The 18,654-nt window shown below is 44.3% G+C and overlaps 1 long non-coding RNA gene across 2 annotated transcripts; it reads left to right on the top strand.

The window, feature by feature from the left end:
- Positions 1–12,232: 12,232 nt before the first annotated feature.
- On the top strand, positions 12,233–17,456 carry LOC135393047 (uncharacterized). 2 transcript variants are annotated; one of them, XR_010422403.1, is made up of 3 exons: positions 12,233–12,412; positions 13,389–13,586; positions 17,167–17,456. It is a non-coding gene; the product is annotated as an uncharacterized LOC135393047 (long non-coding RNA). The 2 variants fall into 2 exon arrangements; XR_010422404.1 differs by having other exon boundaries at positions 14,654–17,456.
- The last annotated feature ends 1,198 nt before the right edge of the window (positions 17,457–18,654 follow it).

The following is an 18,654-nucleotide window of genomic DNA, read 5'->3' as shown; positions in this document are numbered from 1 at the left end:
CGTTCCGCAAGCCAAAGGGCATTCAAAGGAACTCAAACAGGCCAAATGGGGTCGTGATGGCGGTTTTTGGTATATCCTCCTCGGCCATAGGAATCTGATGGTAAGCGCGGACGAGATCTATTTTCGAGAACATGGTGGCGCCTTCGAGATGAGCTGAGAAGTCCAAGATGTGCGGGATGGGATAGCGGTCGGGGATGGTTGCTTTGTTCAATGCACGATAGTCGCCGTCCGCGGTCTTCTTTGACACCATGTGCAGCGGCGAAGCCCACGTACTGGATGATGGCCTAATGATACCAAGTTCAAGCATGTGGTCAAATTCTGCCTTTGCCACGCGGAACTTTTCGGGTGCGAGGCGCCGGGGGCGGAAGTGAACTGGTGGGCCACGGGTGGAAACGTGGTGAACAACGTCGTGTTGTACGGGTTTCGTCCAGTCGGGTGGTTGAGTCAACGCAGGGAAATCCTTCAGGATAGAGGCGAAGGGGACGTCCGGCGCAGTGCAAGATAGTACTCGGGATGGTGGTGCAGGGAGGTTAAGGCCGCAGACTGACAGGGACGTTGAGCGATCAATGAGGCGCCTGCCGTTGACGTCAACGAGCAGCTTGAAACTGTTGAGACAGTCTGCTCCGAGGATTGCTTGGGTGACATCGGCGACAAGAAAAAGCCACCAAAAGTCTCTTTTTTTCTTTTTTTCTTTCTCTCTCAAATTTTCTTGAATAAGGAGAATCTGTCAAAAAGAGAGCGACGGAAGCATTTGAAAATACGCTTGAACGGAAATCAACGAGATGTTTCCGTTCAATCGTACATGTATACACCAGCTCGCTTGTCTCCTCACTTATGTTAAACGAAAATACGCTATTTTTGCTTGAAAATATGCCATTTGAAAATATTCCCTATGACGTCTCGGTAAAATATAAATGTGTTCAGTACTGTACGATCGATCATGACTCTATTTCTTTTTTCTTTGTTTAAAACTTGCGCGTGCTCGTGTTCTCGTAGTTATCGCTGCATAATATTCAGAGGAATCAAGTACCAACAAGATTCATTTTCAAGCGAACGTGAAATCCTCGGGTTTAGTGCCGAACTCCGCAACTTCCCACGTAGGAGCCCTTCGGGAGGTAACTCGCCTACTGCGACTAGCGGGACCTTTCATTGCAGTTTTGTGGGAGACGTTTTCCGGCAAACGCCTGAGGTCGAGAGAGGAGGAAAATGTAAAAAAAAGAAAAAGACCGGAAGTCACGTGACTGAAGCGGTGGCGCTCTTCTCTTGCAGTGCTGTCCAGAGGGCTCTCGTGCTGTACGGGTCGCTGGTGGTGCTGTTTGGCGCTGCATAGGCGAAGAGTGGGTGTTTTGATCTTTAAAGTCCGGTGGTATTTCGCAGTATTTTGTATTTACATGCTGGGGGTGCGATCCAAGAAAGACTACTGTGATCGCTGCTATGACAAGGCGATTGTCTCCTGCTGACACGACCTATCGACGATGACAACGCCCCAAACTTGCGCAGTTCGAGGAGCGTGGACTTGCGTGTGTATATGACGACGGTGGTTGTTCACTGTTGTTCAGTGTCTTCTACTCTTCTTCTACTCCTGTTGTTCACAGTCTTGATATGCACAAGAGAGAACTGATGTTCTGAGGCTGGAACGACATAGAAAGGGCAAACACATACAAAGCCTCAAATTGCCTATGAAATGAACGACGAAAGATGAAAGTCACTGAAAAGGTTAGCCAGCTGTAGGACTCGAACCCACATCTTCTGGATTTGCCGTCCGCCGGCATTCCTTTGGTAGGCGTCACCATTTGAAAGTTGGCTTCACCTAACACTTTCGTGTATTGTTGTACAAGCCCACTTCGAGGAATGCTGAGCGTTGCTGAAATATTTGTTACCTCGCTGTTTAGTGTGCTTTTGCAGATTTTTTTTCTCCATTTTTGGTACTAACCAAGTTGCTGATGTCTGTCTTGCGTTAGTTTACTGAAGTTAGGTTAGATTAACAGGGCAATGGCAGCTTGCTTTGCCCCCAAAACCGCTTAGATAATGCAGTTGGGAGCGAGAGGCAAGCTGCAATAGCCACACTAATCTAACCTAAATGACCACTAAACAAAGACTATGATGTCTTAGGTTAGTTTAGTGAAGTTAGGTTAGATTAATAGGGCCATGGCAGCTTGCTTTGCCCACAAAGTTGCTTCGATAATGAGGTTGAGAAGGAGATTCAAGCTGCCACAGCCGCACTGATCTAACGTAATTTATTGCTAAACAATGTCAGGTTGAAGTTGGCTTTCCCGCAACACAAATAAATGAATAGAAAAGTTCCGCAAAAATTGCAAACAAACAATTCCGCAACAATAAGTTCGTTGAAGTGGGCTTGCCCGCAGTACACGGAAGTATTAGGTGAAGCCAACTTTCAAGTGGTGACGCCTACCAAAGGAATGCCGGTTGGTACTTGGTGCTACACCACAGGAGAGCTATCACAGCTCACATGCTAATCGCGTGGTGGAAAGTTTTCCTGCGGCTGGGAGACACAAAGGGGTAAATCACCATGCCATCTTTCCATGCTAATCACCTTTATCAACAGAAAAGGAGGACAGGTGTAGGCCTCAACATGGCAATACCGTTTTGTAACTGTGAACTGGACAACTGCAAGTTATATTGCCACAAAGTCTTGTTCGTTAAGAAATAAAATAGAGCTGAGGATGTTGTAGTCATGAAACGATGTCACACTAGCACTGGGAAGCATGGTTTATCCAAAAAGTTGTGCCGCGGGTGCTGTCGCAAGAAGCTACAGAGGTGGTCATCACCTGCAGAGGCTGCAAGGCGAAAAAAAAAATTATGGTGTTGTTGGAGGTCTGGATAAATCACTGCTGCCAAGTTTTAATTGTAAGTGTGTTTGGCATTGATTCCTTTTTCCGATTGCTTTTTTGTCTTCTCGTGGAGAACAGTGTTTTTATGCTTCTTGCTCAGTGGCGGATCCAGGGGTGGGCGGGGGGGAAGTCAGTTTAGACATTGGATTTCCCTCTCCCCCTCCCCCACTACACGCTCCGACAAAGAAACCGCCCCCCTCCCCAAACAACAATGGACAAATTCACCTAGGCTGCAGGAAATTCCCTGCAGTGGTCACCACTGTGCAAAGACCATGAACAGCATGATTTGCTGGAAAGCCAATAGCTAGCAGTGAAAGACACGAACAACCTGCTTTCACATCTGGACCCTTCGTCACAGCATATACAGTCGACACTCGTTAATGACATCCTCATTTTGTGACCTGTTTTCTAGGGAACCGTTTCTTCCCCATAGAAGCACCATGCATTTCTTCCTCGTTATTAAAGCAACTCGTTAGTCCAACTATGACCGAAATTCTGGGGTCATCTGCCGTGGGCAGGCACCTGGTGCTCGAAGCAGAGGTAACCGAGACAGTGCTCAACACTAATGACTGTGACACTGCACTCGGCAGCGCCTCGTACTTTATATACGTATAATCGTATTTTACGTGCGGCTCAGGGGATTCAATCCCTTTTTTCTTGTCCATACGTCAATATACAGAATACTTTGCTGCACTGGAAATGCTCATGCCATACTGTTAACGGCTACCCACAAGAATACAACACAGCTGGCTAATACGAAGGCAAAAGCAGGAAGAAATGCTGAGTGTGAGTGAAGAAGTGCCGGCTAATACCGTCTACGCATATGCTACACAGCATTTGCCACATGATTGCCCATCAACTGACGTGCAGGCATTCCACCAAAATTCTACCAAAGGAATGCTCAGGCCTATGTTAGAAATAAGCAAAAGTCGGAACTTTCCTCATCAGATGTTAATACATTCTCATGAAGCAAATTTCGCGGCGAACCGCACGTCCGAATCCGCCCGCCACACACAAAGTTATGCTGGTTATGCTTCACGCTGTCGTTTGCACTAATTCACAGCGACGTTGGCGTACGAAGCATGGACAAGGGGCGCAAACAGGGTTTTGGTAGCACACAGGACAAGCGCGACGAAACAAAACCACAAAACGTTGGACGAAAAGTACACACACACACACGACTTGTATACACATCGGCGCTCGCGCTCCACCACACCGCCATATTGAATGCCAGCCAGTGGGCAACGTCACTTCCGTCTGTTCGCCCTCTCCCTCCTCTCGACCTCGGGCGTTTGCCGGAAAACGTGTCACGTCTCCCCCAGTTTTGTGCGCTTATTTCCCGGCGCCCGGCAGGGGTGACACAAACCCGCCATTGTTGTAACTACCCTCAAGCGGGTGCTTTTGGCAAAACTGCCATCTTGTCCTGGTCGCACGTCATAGAAAACGTCATTTTGAGGTCATGTGACTTTGTTTACATGTCGTTTTGCCGCTTACCGACATATTTTCGCCGTCATAACACCAAGAGATGACCGTATTTTGCCAGCGTAAACTATGTGGTGCTTCTTCCGCAACATGGTAGCCCATTTCACCTTAGTTTAAGTACATCGCATCGGCTCGGTAACTCTTAACGCGCGGTCGCCATCACATCTTTGGAAGTTGTCAACAATACGAGGCTTTACGTGTAAAACTGTGCGTTTTATTGTGAGATTATCGGGTAAAAATAATTACCGTGATCGAAAAACATCCAAAACGTCGTCCAGAAACAACAACCGCATTGTTTACAAACGGTTTGGCCGCCGATCGCGGGCGCCGCCATCTTTAAGGTCACGTGTGCCTTGACGTACGACCAGGACCTGTCCAGGATGCTTTGCGTTCGCCCAGCACGCTTTCGTCTACGGAGCAATGCATTGGATGCACCAGGTGGGTCAAAGTCGCCATCTTGCCATGTATTTCGGCCCATTCCCCGCGTAAAACAACGGGGATCGCCATCTTGTGGGACGGTTGTTGCCAACATCGAAAAATCTGCCACCTAGATTTGTACCGAAGTAGAAATTATCTGCAAACAATGTGCACCGAGCATGCTATTTCTCAAAATAGCCACTTCAATCCGTATCCAATCCAGCGTGAGTTATGGCTGCCGTCGCTCCTCAGTGGGTGTGTGGATGTGTTCACGGTATTTCCAATCACTGCGGACGCACGATCCTGTCCGTTCTGTGCAGTTGTGTCTGTGGACTGTGATGTTCCTTAAATATTGTGATGCTCGCCAGCCAGCTGAGGCTGCTTTGGATGATGTAGGTGAAGAAGGTGCCCAGCGTAACTCTACGACGCATCTCTCTACGACGACATTGTGCGAAGAAGTGACTACATTTGTACATTCATGCCCGTCGTCCTGCGTGTGTTGGCAAAACACTTCTTCGTTAGTGCGCAGATTATGTTTTGTGATTGCCAATGAACGGCAGTACTTGAAGTAGGCAGCTTCGTTTTCGCTTTCGCAAGTGAAGAATGTTTTCTGTCACAAGTGCTTTGTGAAACAATTTTCTTCTCCAACGACCCTGAGAGCTATGTTGCGAAGATTTGCCAATGAAAATTGTTTCAAACGCTATTCGTAACTACAAATATTTTTGCGACTGAGTTGTGGAATAATAACACACAGTGTATGATAATGATAGACTGGATTTATTCGCAAATATATATTTGGTAATATATTTGGTGGTGGTTATATTTGATAAAGCAAGTTGCATAACCACTTCGAATCCCTCGCAAGTACTCCATGAATCAATTTTAACCACCGTGTAACTTTTCTCTTAAAAGTCTGGTTTGGAAGTGGAACCGCTTTCATGCACCTCTTTTTGCAACCGTATCGTTCACGTCATCCCCTTCCACACTCAAAGAAAGGGGCTTAAGAACGGTGTGTGTTTATCTGTATCGTAAAAGACCTTTCCCACCATCCAGTCTGATGACATTCCTATTCACACGTAGCATATACCTTTCAGTTTTCCACATATGCAAGCATATTGACGTAACATGAAAAGAGATTGATTGGTGTTGATTGGTGATTCACATGAATTAACAGAAAGCCTGATTGACTAGATATAACATGAAAACCGGTTAAAACTTGGCCTGGTTGGTGATCACGGGAAGAAAGATGCAGAATGCCATATTCATATAGTTTACTCTATACCACGAAAGTGTGATAAGGTATATATCGGGGGAATCATCAAGGTGCATAAACAGAGCGAGTGTTTTGGCTGGTTGATAAAGCACTGGGGTTTTTTCATAGATGAGTAGAAATTTTTTCAGTTGTTTTTAATTGAAAGGTGCATGAACACTCGTTTAAAAGAACATTCAACTAATACCTCTAATAGATACGGTGCATTGGGGGACCACTTATTGACATATGGGTGTGACAATGAAAAAATGGCTAGGAAGCAAGCGAGCTGGTGAAGATGATGCATAATGTAAAAACCCCGAGACTAGAGAACAGGAAGGGACAGACACAAACGTGACTTCGTGTTTGACTTGTGTTCGTTTGACTTGACTTCATGTTTGACGTGTGTGACTTGTGTGAAAAGACATCGTGTTTGTGTCTGTCCGTTCGTGTTCCCTAGTCTCTGGGTTTTTACATTATGTGTGGGATGTCAAGCAGAATTCCGAAAAACAAAACTTTTGTTCAGGTGTAAAAAACAAAGTAGCCTTCTCTTTTGAGAGGCGCATGAGATAAAAAAGCAGGTAGTAACTGCGTCAGTAACCCCTGTATTTATCTTTGTGGTGTAAACAGGAAGTCCAACATGAGGGGGAGAGGAGGTCTCATGTATTTAAAGGAGCTAGGAAAGCACTTTAATCACTAGCATTTTTTGAACCAAGTGGTTAATAAGCATATTAAAATGCACCATGCGAAGTAATACTATCAACAGGTGCATAAATATCGCAGAATTCGATTTTGAAAATCGCGACCGTGCGCAACGGTGGCAATACCCGGAACGAGCCGTCGAGACGCTTGCGTCATTTTGACGTCAGAAAAGTGGAGCCCCTGATTGGTTTCGAAGAACGTCGTCTGCTATTTTTCACTCGGAACCCCGCCGCAACGGTGGAAGAGGTTTCTATTGCTTTTTCTTTGGTTTATCAGATACATAAACGAAGACTGGTCTACAGACACTGTTCAGGGTTAGACAGTAAGATTGTAGAGGCCTCCTCATTGAACTCCCCGAGCGAAGTCAACCGAAAATCGGTCAACCTCTCCCCGCTTGACCTTGCTTTCTCTAAAGCGACCTTCCAGAGTAGGTGGATTATGAAAATAAACTTCAGGTGCCAGTTGAACGCTGTTATGTCCGTGTCTGTGTTTTGTATGCTGTTCGTTATCGTGGTGGCTGTTTCTTGTTGTGTTGTTGGTGGCAATACGTATAAACACAGTGCTGCACTAAGCGCTGCTTCACTTCACGCCTCGAAATGATCCCTGCATGGCTATGACCACTAATTCCGTCCGCTATGTCATTATACCAATATACGCTATATCACTAATTCGCTATGATCACTAGTGCCCGTCACTTTGACTAGCAACTTTGTTAGCCATTCAGTTAATTCCTTATTCAGCTGGAGGAGTGTTCTTGCCCATACGTTGTCAGATACAATCCAGTGAAATCTATCGCAATATGCCGTTGCCGGCACATCGTGGCATCAGGAGTTGAACATTCATTGCCTGTGTTACACACCAACATAGCCAAGCAGTGTCATAAGACCACCACAATTTATGGTCAACTTACCAACCATCGAGCTAAACGAGAATTGGCCGATGCAGACTACAAATGTGGACGACGCAGACACGCAAGTTTGAGTTCATCCGTGCTCGGCGCCATTTGTTTTGTCACCATATAGTGCATCAGTTTTATCAACCATATAATGACCGACAACGCCGGTTAAGTTTGCGTCCGACGACATATCAGCGTGCACCGAAACAACACGTGACTAGCGTAAATTTTAGCTGACTATAAAATGCACATGTTGCGCGCGGAAAACTGCCAACGGCAAACTGCGACTAACCCACCCATAATATTGCAAGCACACAACTAAGCAACCAACATGCCGCCCTGCTAAGCCAAATGGCTTCTAAATGTGTCTTTCGTTCGCTAAGGCGACTTGAGCACATATAGAAAATTCCTACAGTTGGCAATACGACTGCTAGAAAATTCCTGAATTTGAGTGGTTAAATAGTGATGTTATGTTCTTAAGCGCGGCATATAATCTTACGAAGCAGCATTTCCCCTTTTCCTTGTTTCCAGAACATGAATTTCGAGAACGGGGGTTTCACGACCATGAATATCGAGGTCCTCCCTTATTCATCCCTTGACAGATAGAAAGCAGGGTGAAAGAAAACGGAAAGAAAGAAAAGTAAACCGGTTAGCACTGACCCGGATAGAAGCGCGATCGCCGCTTTCAACTTTTATTACGTCACCAATGACGTTTTTTTCTTTCTCCTCCTCGTTTGACCCGGAGGAGCGAGTCGAGTGGGAACACGCGCGGCGATGTTCCAGTGTCTTTTTTTCTACGAAAAACATCGCGCACAGAGAAAATTTTCGTGTTAAACATCAAGTTAAGTTACCTGCTTCCACAACGCGTTAGGAACGGAAAATTTTTGAGTTGGCTTTCAGAGCTCCTTTAAGGCTTCGTTTCACAAAATAAAAATTCTTTGGTTGGCAGTTCAGTGTGGTGTCCTCATCGTTTTTGGGTTCCGTTCTCGTCTTTTCCTGCGCAGGGGGTTTATCGTTTTTAACTATATTAGACGTAAGATGTGAAACAGTGATTACGTTCACAAAGCATATGCACAAATGAGGTATACTTTGTTGTAGATCACTGATTATAGATTTCTTAACAAAACTTTTTTGCTTCGCTTTCACATGAGTTGAGGCATTCATACAATTAAGAAATCTGTGCAGCTGTAAAAGATAAGTAAATGGTTCGTATTACACGTTACTAATATCTGCAAAATTCATATTCACCCACCCATATGCTTGTTGCTTTTTCCACACAAACTCTTCCTACTTGATAGAAGTGAAATGTGGAACACCGTCATTGCGTACACAAAATGTGTGCACACATAGTGGCATTACTGTGCTGGACGTAACTACTTATTGCCTTGAAGTAAAATTTGTTTATGTATGGACATGTACAACATATCTGGCATGAGCTCTGTCATGTACCATGCTCGTTACCTGTGTCTGACTGGCACGTCGTTCCGAGGAACTTTGAAATCACGCGCACTGTGCCTTCAGTAAAATATCTCACTTGTGCACTTTCAAAGCGTTGTCTCTATACGAAAATCTAAAATGTACAGATGACAAGTGGTTGCAAAGCAACATATGCGCTTTGCCTGTATGTATGCTCATCACAGTGAAGAAGATTTTCTCCAATAAGGAGGGATAAGCTATATTGAGACTGCTTTCCATAATCAGAAGTATGCTGTTCCCACTGTGATCAACCATCATACCAATATACGCTTGCTGTAGGCTACTCGTTTTGGTGCAGGAAGAGGGTGAGAGTTCGTCACTGCTGTACCTTAGAACTGAGCCGCTTGAGTAATCACGGTAGAGGAAAAGAGGAAGCATCATGTCAATGATATGTAACGTTTTGGTAGATGTCTTGTTTTTCTTTTTTTTGCTACGCCTTCTCTCTGGTCTATGGAGGCTTCACATCAGGATTATGCCATCGAGGTGTGGTCACATTTCGTGGTCTTTGGACGTCTGCATTTATCAATTAGGTTTTACCCTTAGCAGTATTGTAATGCGGAGTGTTGAACGTTCCATCCTCCCCCTCCTTCGCAAGTATATGAAAAAAATTTCAGACAGACTTTGGCTCAACATGTAGTTCCAGATGTGCCTGCATATGATAGATATGTAGCACGCCAAAACCCGCAACCACGAAACCGAAACTATCATTCTAGCTTGTGCATGCGTTACAATGCGAGCGTTACAACAATCGCTAAGAATGTCGAAAGCAACATGGGTTAGTTATTACTAACTTTTACCTGTTTACTGCATCATTTTTCAAGAAATTCGTTTGTTTAAGCAAATATGACAAAGAGACAACAGCGGCGTTTTTTGCCGCCGTAACTGGCGAACTTCGGGTTTCCGGGTCTGGCAACTGCGTTCCACAAGATGGCAGCCTCCGCTGTTTGACGCTGATTTTACGGCAGTTTGACCCACCTGGGATGCACGGAGGAGAAGTAAGGAGAACGAACTCTGCCGAGCCGCCGTTGAGAAAGCGTGGTCTCGATTCCTCGAGTCTAATTGTGGCCGCGGCGCGGCGCTCGCGTTCCGTCAGGTACTTGCTCCTCTGAAATAAGGTTGCTGTAATGCACTCTTTTAGATGTACTTATGTGTCCAGTGGAAGCAGAAAAAAATATTTTGATAAGTAAACACGCTTATCGTGTATCAAGGAACGATCTCTCCGTGAATTTTTCGCCTACAGTTTTTGTTAGTGCAAAGCGAGAAACTTTTATTTTAGAATGCGGGGAAGCCGCCGTGAAGGGGGCTCCGCGTTGGCTGGACGGCTTGAATGTCTCCGTAAGCGTGGTGCTCTCGCAGTCAAGAAGCTATTCTCTTTTTTCTTTTTTTATTTGCGATAAAACATGACACCCGAAGAAGCACAAAGGTTGTTATCCGACATCGTACAGGATGGTACGCGTATTTACATCACCGCCAACGCACGACCACGAGATGTACATTGATAATGGTTTGCATTGATCAGTATTAGTTCCCGGGAACACCTCGCAGTGTAGGGTAATGATGTCATTGGCCTGGTTAATCCGCATTTGCATTCTAGCTGTTGCACGAGAGCTTTGTCGCGTATGCACAACGCTTTGGGAAACAGGAGCCTTTTGTTGTGACGTATCCGCTGGGATAGAGAGTTACATATTTCGCATGCCACCATACACGTATTTAATACCAAGGTACCAGAACGCACTTCTGTCGCAGGTTTTGCACACGCGTGGTACAGGATTCAGTGCATGCACTTCCTGTTTCTCGAAGACGATTCTCATCTTGGTGTACCGGGGGGGGGGGGGGGTAAATCCCATATCTACTGGAATTAGGGCTTTTTAGCGTTTCTGGTAGGTATATATTGGTAGTGTTGCAGTATTGTTCCTTTTTTTTTTTGGTGGTGGTGGTAAAATATCCGGTGCAACGCTTTGAGCAGCATATGCTTGTACAGAAGTAACTTGAAACTGAACACCAAAGCGATAGTGTATAATGTAGAAGTAATGTGTTGTTCAAGATTTCAGTGTTCGTCAACATAAATAATAGACTAGATCCTGACTTTATTTTGCAGTTCCCAAAAGCGAGCGATTGGCATGCATGACAAACTAAGTGCCAGAACCTTCGGAACCGCACCGTGTCCCATCATCAGAGCGTACCGCCCCTCCTTGCCCCCACTCACACACACAAAGGTCTCTTAACTGCTTGACACGTACGGAGATAAAACTTCTCAGTCCCAGTTTATGCAACGACCCACATAACGCGCGATTTCGGAAAGATCGCATCCGGCGACTTTCGATTACACAGCTTCTACCTTTCTTTCTTCCCTCCTGACTTTCTTTCCTCCATACCAATCAAATGTGGCTTTTCGGAACAACGTTTGCTTCCTTTGGGGTATGTTAGCGTGTTAGCGCAGCGGTCAAAGTACGCGCGCACCACAGAGAGAAGGGCACGATACCCGAGACGGCCGGGAAGAAGCGACAGAGGATTCCGTCGGAGGCATTCGACACTACACCTTTGGCAATGTCAGACGTTTGTCTTACGTATTAAAGTTTCGTTTTTTTTTTCTTCTTATTTCCGATTCCATTTTTATCGGACAGGTAGCTTCCATCTATGAGACAAAAACGAGGTAGCAGAAATCGAAAAAAAAAGAAAAGAAAAAATAATTGTAGCTGACCAGAAAATATTAACTCGTTACTGGAGACCCCGTTGTTTATGGTTATCAAACAAACATTCGTTTTGAACGCTTTTTAGTAGAGTATTCGAGCACAAACGGCGCATTGCCGTGCAGGCGATTTCGCGGAGCTAGTACCGGAGGGAACGCGAGCGCCGCGCCGCGGCCAACAATTGACTCGATAAATTGGGACGTCGTTTTTCAGCGGAGTTCGGTCTCCTTACTTCTCCTCCGTGATTGGATGCCACCCCTGTGCGCCCGGCACACTTCTCATTCTAGCCGCTGGAGTTGCACCCTCAATCCGCTATCCAGTAACTAAACTTGACCGCAACTCTGCTATAAGCTTTGACGCAAAAAAAAGCTAAATTATAGTACAAAATTTAACACAAACTTTTAACATTAATAACTATGAAGTTTTAATTTATTCTGCTTTCTTTGCGATAGCCTGCCGTAGTCGCGTATTCTGGGCTGGCGGTGGCGGACGGTTTGTTTGATCACGATGGCCAGTCAAAAACGATCTTGAGCAAATGGACAAGGAAGGAACAGATGAGTGCGAGATTACTGGATACTGTTCGTTTCTGAAGCTGTGTTGAATTTTTGTGATTTTCAAGACGGCCTCTGTTCATAATGTATCTTGTGGGGTAAGGTTCGTGAACAGATGCTCGACTGCTATGTTTACAGTGTTTAACACAACTGTGGAACGTGATGATAGCTTGTGTGTTTTTTTGTTTTTCCCCGAGTTTCATGAAAAGGCAAGGGAAAAAAAGGTGCCAAACGGGCATCATATGGGATATTTCATTCCATTTTTGTTCGCGTTCCCAGTTCAGGTGACCCAATTAGACACTTCCTGATGTGACAGAAGGCAGTGCGACACTGGTATGTTCTAAAACGTATGAAATCATCTGAACCATAGGCGCCGATTGCGGGGGGTCCTGAACCCCCCTGGAACTTTCTCAGGGTGGGCCAGGCCCCCTCCGGGAAGTCTACCCAGCTCACACTCAAGATGAAAGTTTCGAGGGATATCTTAGGAATCGCGTGTTTCATGCGAGTGATCATGAAAATCCAGTAAAAATTTGCCTCACAACGTCGCAACACGGAATTCCCGACACCCTTCCCGACCTCTGTGCATGAAAAGGGGGGGGGGGGGGGAAGTTGTGCCCCGGCCCCCTCCGGCAGATTGAAAACTCTCCGCCTGTGGTATGGACGACAGAAATGTGAGATATTACAGCGGTTCAGTGAGTGATACAGGCCACTGTACAGGCCTCTCCCAATCCCCCCTCCCCGAATCCTCCCAAATCCTAAGGCACTGCATATGCTTTGAAGCTATAGGGTGCCGCGCCATACCGCTATAATGTTTACCCAATAGCACTCCCTACATATGGCCTCGTAACAAATTTTTGCATGTTCCAAATCTGATTTTCACCTTTTTGAGGTCTTAAACTTGGTCTCAGTCATACCACGTAAGGTGTGACAGCCCTTAGAGACTGCTGTATGTGGCACAGGAATGCTTTGTGCTGTCCACATAGTTTTGATAAAATGAGCCTCATTTCAAACAAGAGTGTTATGTGGGGCACCATTTAATGTATAAGAGTTGTTGTAATACATGCTATTTTTCAGGGATAAGCATGCATGACCCATTGAACAAATCTGGAGGTCCCAAGTGAGCTGGTGGAACAATGAGAGCAGCTACTTTTCCATGAGTCTGAGGAAGAACACTTTGTTCCATGTTCCCTTCTGTGCTTTTGTCGTTCTTCAGGCATAAAATGTTGCATAACACGAATCTCAAACCACACAATCCACACAGACAAGTCCAGTGTAAGTATGTATTTAGCTCAGTCAACATCACGCCAGCTTATTTTAAAAAATAAATAACCTGCAATTAAAAATTTATGCGAGGCCTAAATCTGTTTACTGACAGTATTTGTTGCTTTCGAGGACCCCATTGATTTTATCAGTCAAGTGGAAAAACGATCACACTGAGAACTGTGATTAACAACTGGTGATGCAGTTTTTTCAAAATGAATATACTCAAGGCAACCAGCAAGGTGCATGCAACTCAGTAATATGCAGGCTGAGGATAGTGCAACTACAGTTTGTACAAAAGCAAATGTGATGCTTTTGGTGTCAATTGAAAAAGGGGAAATTGTAAAGAATTAGCTTTTTTTTTTTTTTAAGGGCAAACAGAAAGCTTGCTTGGACACAGAAATATTAATAGGTTATTCCATGCAAAACATCCCAGAGGTGATGCTTGACCATCACCAATTTTATTTTTAAAAATTGCAGTGATTTATTAGCACGAGAAAACACTACGCTGAATGTTTTAGCCGCCTAAGACAATTTGTCTCAGAATGTGCATTTGAAATAATCAGAATTTCCTCTGACCACCCATGTAGGAAGAAATAGTGGCGTAAAAATTGGGATGAGGTCCCGAGTATTTTTGTGCGCTGGGCAGGTAGAGGCGTTGGTCTCCTTATCTGAAGCTCAAAATGTTTTCATGACTCACTGGGTGTGAGTGACTCCATGGGTGCTGTGAAAGGCGAATCTAAATTCTTTTTTTTCCCACTCTTGCACACTCTCTTTTTATCGATCTCGCTTCACTACACTTCGAGTAACGATGCCAAAAAAATATTATAATCTACGAGATATCAAAGAGGTGTATGAGCTCAGAAATTTTCGTTCGAAAGCATGGAAAATAAATCGGTGAAAACAAAAACTCAAAGTCAGGGTCAACTCGAAAAAATTACAAATGAACCCCAAATATAAAAAATGGTGAACAGCAGAAAAATATGCAGCAAGTGTTAGAACAAAATGTCATGTCTATAGAACAATCTGAACAAGTTTTTTTATACACGAGAAAATAATTTTTGAACTTTGGTGTCCAGAGGAGTCACGGTCAGCTCAAGAGGTCTCGCGCTTGGCTTCTTTGCGGCAGCCCATCGAAGCTGAATCAAGTACTTGCTAATGTCATCTGCAATTCAAGAAGGCCAATTGATTACAGAGCTTTGCACAGAAATAAACTTGCAGTAGCGAAACACTGCATTCACGAGTCAAATACTGAGAGTGCGAATGCATAGGGCTAGACAGTAGTTCATGGTCAATTTTTGTGTGCACCCTGCGAAATCAAGCACCACACTGATTAGATACCTGCCATCCACCCCCTTTTAATGATTTGGTATATTCGTCTCCCATAAAGACATGTTTGGATGCTGTAGATGCTATACAGCACACAAGACATCTCAAAGAAAGCCCCATGTTCAAGGGAGACTTCCGAACAAAATGGATTTCAAGCTTGCGGTATTCCCACAGTCATTCACACAAACTGAACACAGTTGTGAAATATCTCTCTTGAAAACGAAGGTGGAATCGTAAAAATGACTTTCGAAATTTGAAAAAGTCTGGCTCACACTGAACGTGAATGGAAGTGTACTTCTTCTTTTCTCTGCTTGGCCAACGTCACCGTGCATTAGTCATACCATTCCTGCGCTGTTTTCTGACTCTAAGGAAAGTAGATGACCGCTGTTTCTTTCCATCTGTGTCTGAGTGATCTGAACCCCAATCTTCGTGCATTGTTTTGTTCTTGGAATGTAACACAGCGGCTACGACCAGCGTGGTATACTACTTGTCCGCTCCATGCAAGGTGAAGAAACGCGTTGTGTGAAAATTGTGTGAATGCTCACTTCCAAGTAGCAGACGACAATAGGGGGATGTGGTGCATGACCCAGCTTCCACGAGCTGCCGCTAAAAGCTGAGCGCGAGGTTTAGCAGAGCTTGACTCCTCCAGAGATCGGAGATCAAAAATTGTTTTCTTGTGTATAATAAAAAATATACTTTTGTAAAATGTGTTCGTGTGTTCCATGGACATGATATTTTGTTCTAATATTCACCACATATTTTCCTGCTGTCCACCATTTTTTTTATATATGAGGTTAAATTTGTCATTTGTTTGAGTTCGTCCTTAGTTTCTGTATTTTTATTTTTTTCTTCTTTCTTCTTTATTTACCCATTTCTCTTCCTTGCCTTTGAACAAAAATTTCTAAGCTCATTCACCTCTTTCGTATCTCGTAGATTAATTTTTTTTTTCTTTTTTTTTTTTCAGTCTTGCTCGAAGTGTAGTGGGAAAAAAATAACCAATGTTGCGTTTCGATTTCCCTTTCACACAACCACGCAGTTGCATACGGTGACTCATGAGACCATTTTGAGTTTTCAGATACACAGACCAACGCTTCTTCCTTGCTACAGCCAAAAATATTATCAATCTCATCCTGATTTTTGTGCCACTATTTGTTTCCTACATGGGTAGTCAGAGGCAATAGGAGATATGCGAAATAGTGCCATCTGTTGAGCGCACTGCTCCTGACCGTCATGGCTGGGGCAGATCTCTCACCAGCTGTAGTGAGGCAAGGGGCGTTCCTCTAAAACTGAACCCACAGCCGAAATTTTTGCCACATGCTGCCTCGGTGGTGTACCAAATATTTCGACTGGGTGTGCTAATTACTAAAACTATTCAAAACATAGTCTCAACGGCAGAAATAGTCCTGCAGTCTTGCGGTCGATTCTGTTTCAGCCTGATTTTACCCGGCATTTGTCTTCCGCGTTCAGCATTTGTATTGTTGTATTTTCTTTGTTTTGTACAACACTTCACTTTTCATTGCAACAACCCGCTTGTTTTAGCTAATTAGAGCTCTTTCTGTTTTCGTTAACAATGAGATTTGGGACCTGAAATACATGGGGGCTTATTAAAATGCTGTGAATCACCCTTTTTTTAATAAGCCGTACACAGAATGGATGAAAACAATGTCTGTCTCTCGGTACGTTCTGACATTTTACATTCACTTGGTTGAAACTTGTGAACTACATGTTAAACTCCATCACTTTAACTCGTTCATCTGTTTGTATTTTCTGTGTGTAAGCGTCCCGGTATAGCCAGTTCGACTTTGTCATGATACACATCCCAATTTTTTCTTTTTCTTTATCACATCACATCTCCGCAGATCTTTTGTCTTGCCTTGTTGTTTCATATAATGTTGACGTTTTACTGTCTACTATCACTGAATCAATGAAGTTGATGTTCACACAGCCGTTTTCAGTAAGGTAATCTCGATAGTACCACAGTCGCTTCTAGTTTCCGAAACATGCTAATGTCTGCATCATTGGTGCATGAGCGAGCAGCAGCTGTCTGATTCTAAAGTGGCAGATATGAGAGGCTGCATAATGTGAATGATCACGCATATTCATGCCCTCTACTCATTACGGTCTTTCTCTGCCCCGATGGTCGCCTCAACTACAGAATACCAGTGCCGTGTATTAAACGGGACCTGCATATACCTGAGACTCCACCCACATTTTGAGGTATCCAGCCAATCACAGGTCAAAATACAGTTCCCTATCATTGCAGGCCATCCAGTACTTATACCTCACCCTTATTTACTGGGTGCCACCAATTTGGAGAAACTGGATTGATTGGATCGAAACGGATATCACTGATGACAGACCATAACGATGGATCCCACTTTTATCAACGCCATCTGCATGGAGAGATGCATGTTGGGAAGACCCAGAATTGCAGAAATGGTTGCTGGCAGAAGTGATAGGCCAGGAGAGTGGTAGAACCGCTTCTTCGTAGCAGACGACTGCTTTCAAGCCATGTAACATAGGTAGATTGAATAAAAAATGCACAAAGATGTATTTATAAATGAAATTCAATGATATAATGCAAAATCTTATGTATCAGGGGCGTCCTTCCTGCTGTTTCCTTAGGATTGCGGTCTTACCTAGACCTAACGTTATCGAGGAAACATCTCATTTTCGCGTAAATAATGGTGGTGGAGCAAAAGTTGAAGCTTATTTTGGAGATGCGTATATGAGGATATATACTTACAGTGTGAAATCAAAGCAGTCTTTGAAATTTTTTTTGTCGCGAAATATCTGCTTTGCCGTTCCAAGCACCATCCTCCATTTTGGATAAATTTTGGTGTCATGGCGGCCACAGTGGAAAACAGCAACTAGCGAAATGCGTCCAAGTTTAATTGACAGGTCGAGCCTCTTTTTTAGGCTCCTCCTATTGGCCAGACTCCGTTTTAATCAGGGTGTCGAAACGCAAAAAATATGAGTTCGGTTTGGGTTCACATTGCTTGGATTTTGTTCTGGTGTGGCAGCGCCAAAAATCGAACTGGTTTGCAAACTGGTACGGAGCCCCGAACCGGTTCGGGAACTGGTTCAATGTTGCCATTTTATATATCACATAAAACTGCTTTTATCAGGAAGTGCGTGGCTAATAGCTTACTGCCGTTGTCTGCATTGACGCTTTTAGTAGCCAGGTACTCCCTTTAGCGAGAGAAAGAAGAAATGGATGAACACTTGCAAATAGCGTCCACGCTGATGAAGCGGTCTAGTCCTGCTACTCTCTGTTCCCAAAATCACTTTTGTCAGATGCACAGTGCCAGCAAATAAGATGGACAGCATTTTGCATAGACGACAGTACTGATCCGGCACACTGCATTCGCAGTGTGAATCGATCTGCAACCATACTGAAGCATGCCGAAAATAAGTCAGCCGGCATTTGCTCTGTCTGAGGTCACCAGCAGTGTACCAGTTAATCCTCAACACAATTGAACTACCAGTAAGAAGGACGACATTTATTTTTCAATCCACCACCAGTCATACAAACACTGTTCTGCGTATGTTCCTCCAATTCTCATGTTTGACTTGTTTAGTTTTTACTGCACACTTCAAAAGGGAAATGTTGGGCGGTTGCTTAATCACATATTCTTCCTATAGAGCTACACAACTGGCCTACTCCATTCCTGCTTCATTCGGTGGGCGATGGCAGGTCACTCACCTTTCAGAAAACACAGTAGTTGCTAGCAGAGGACGGCCGCGACGT

The sequence above is a fragment of the Ornithodoros turicata genome, chromosome 4 (assembly GCF_037126465.1).
Source record: "Ornithodoros turicata isolate Travis chromosome 4, ASM3712646v1, whole genome shotgun sequence".
Classification (NCBI taxonomy): Eukaryota; Metazoa; Arthropoda; class Arachnida; order Ixodida; family Argasidae; genus Ornithodoros; species Ornithodoros turicata.
This window is presented reverse-complemented; position numbering and strand designations above follow the sequence as displayed.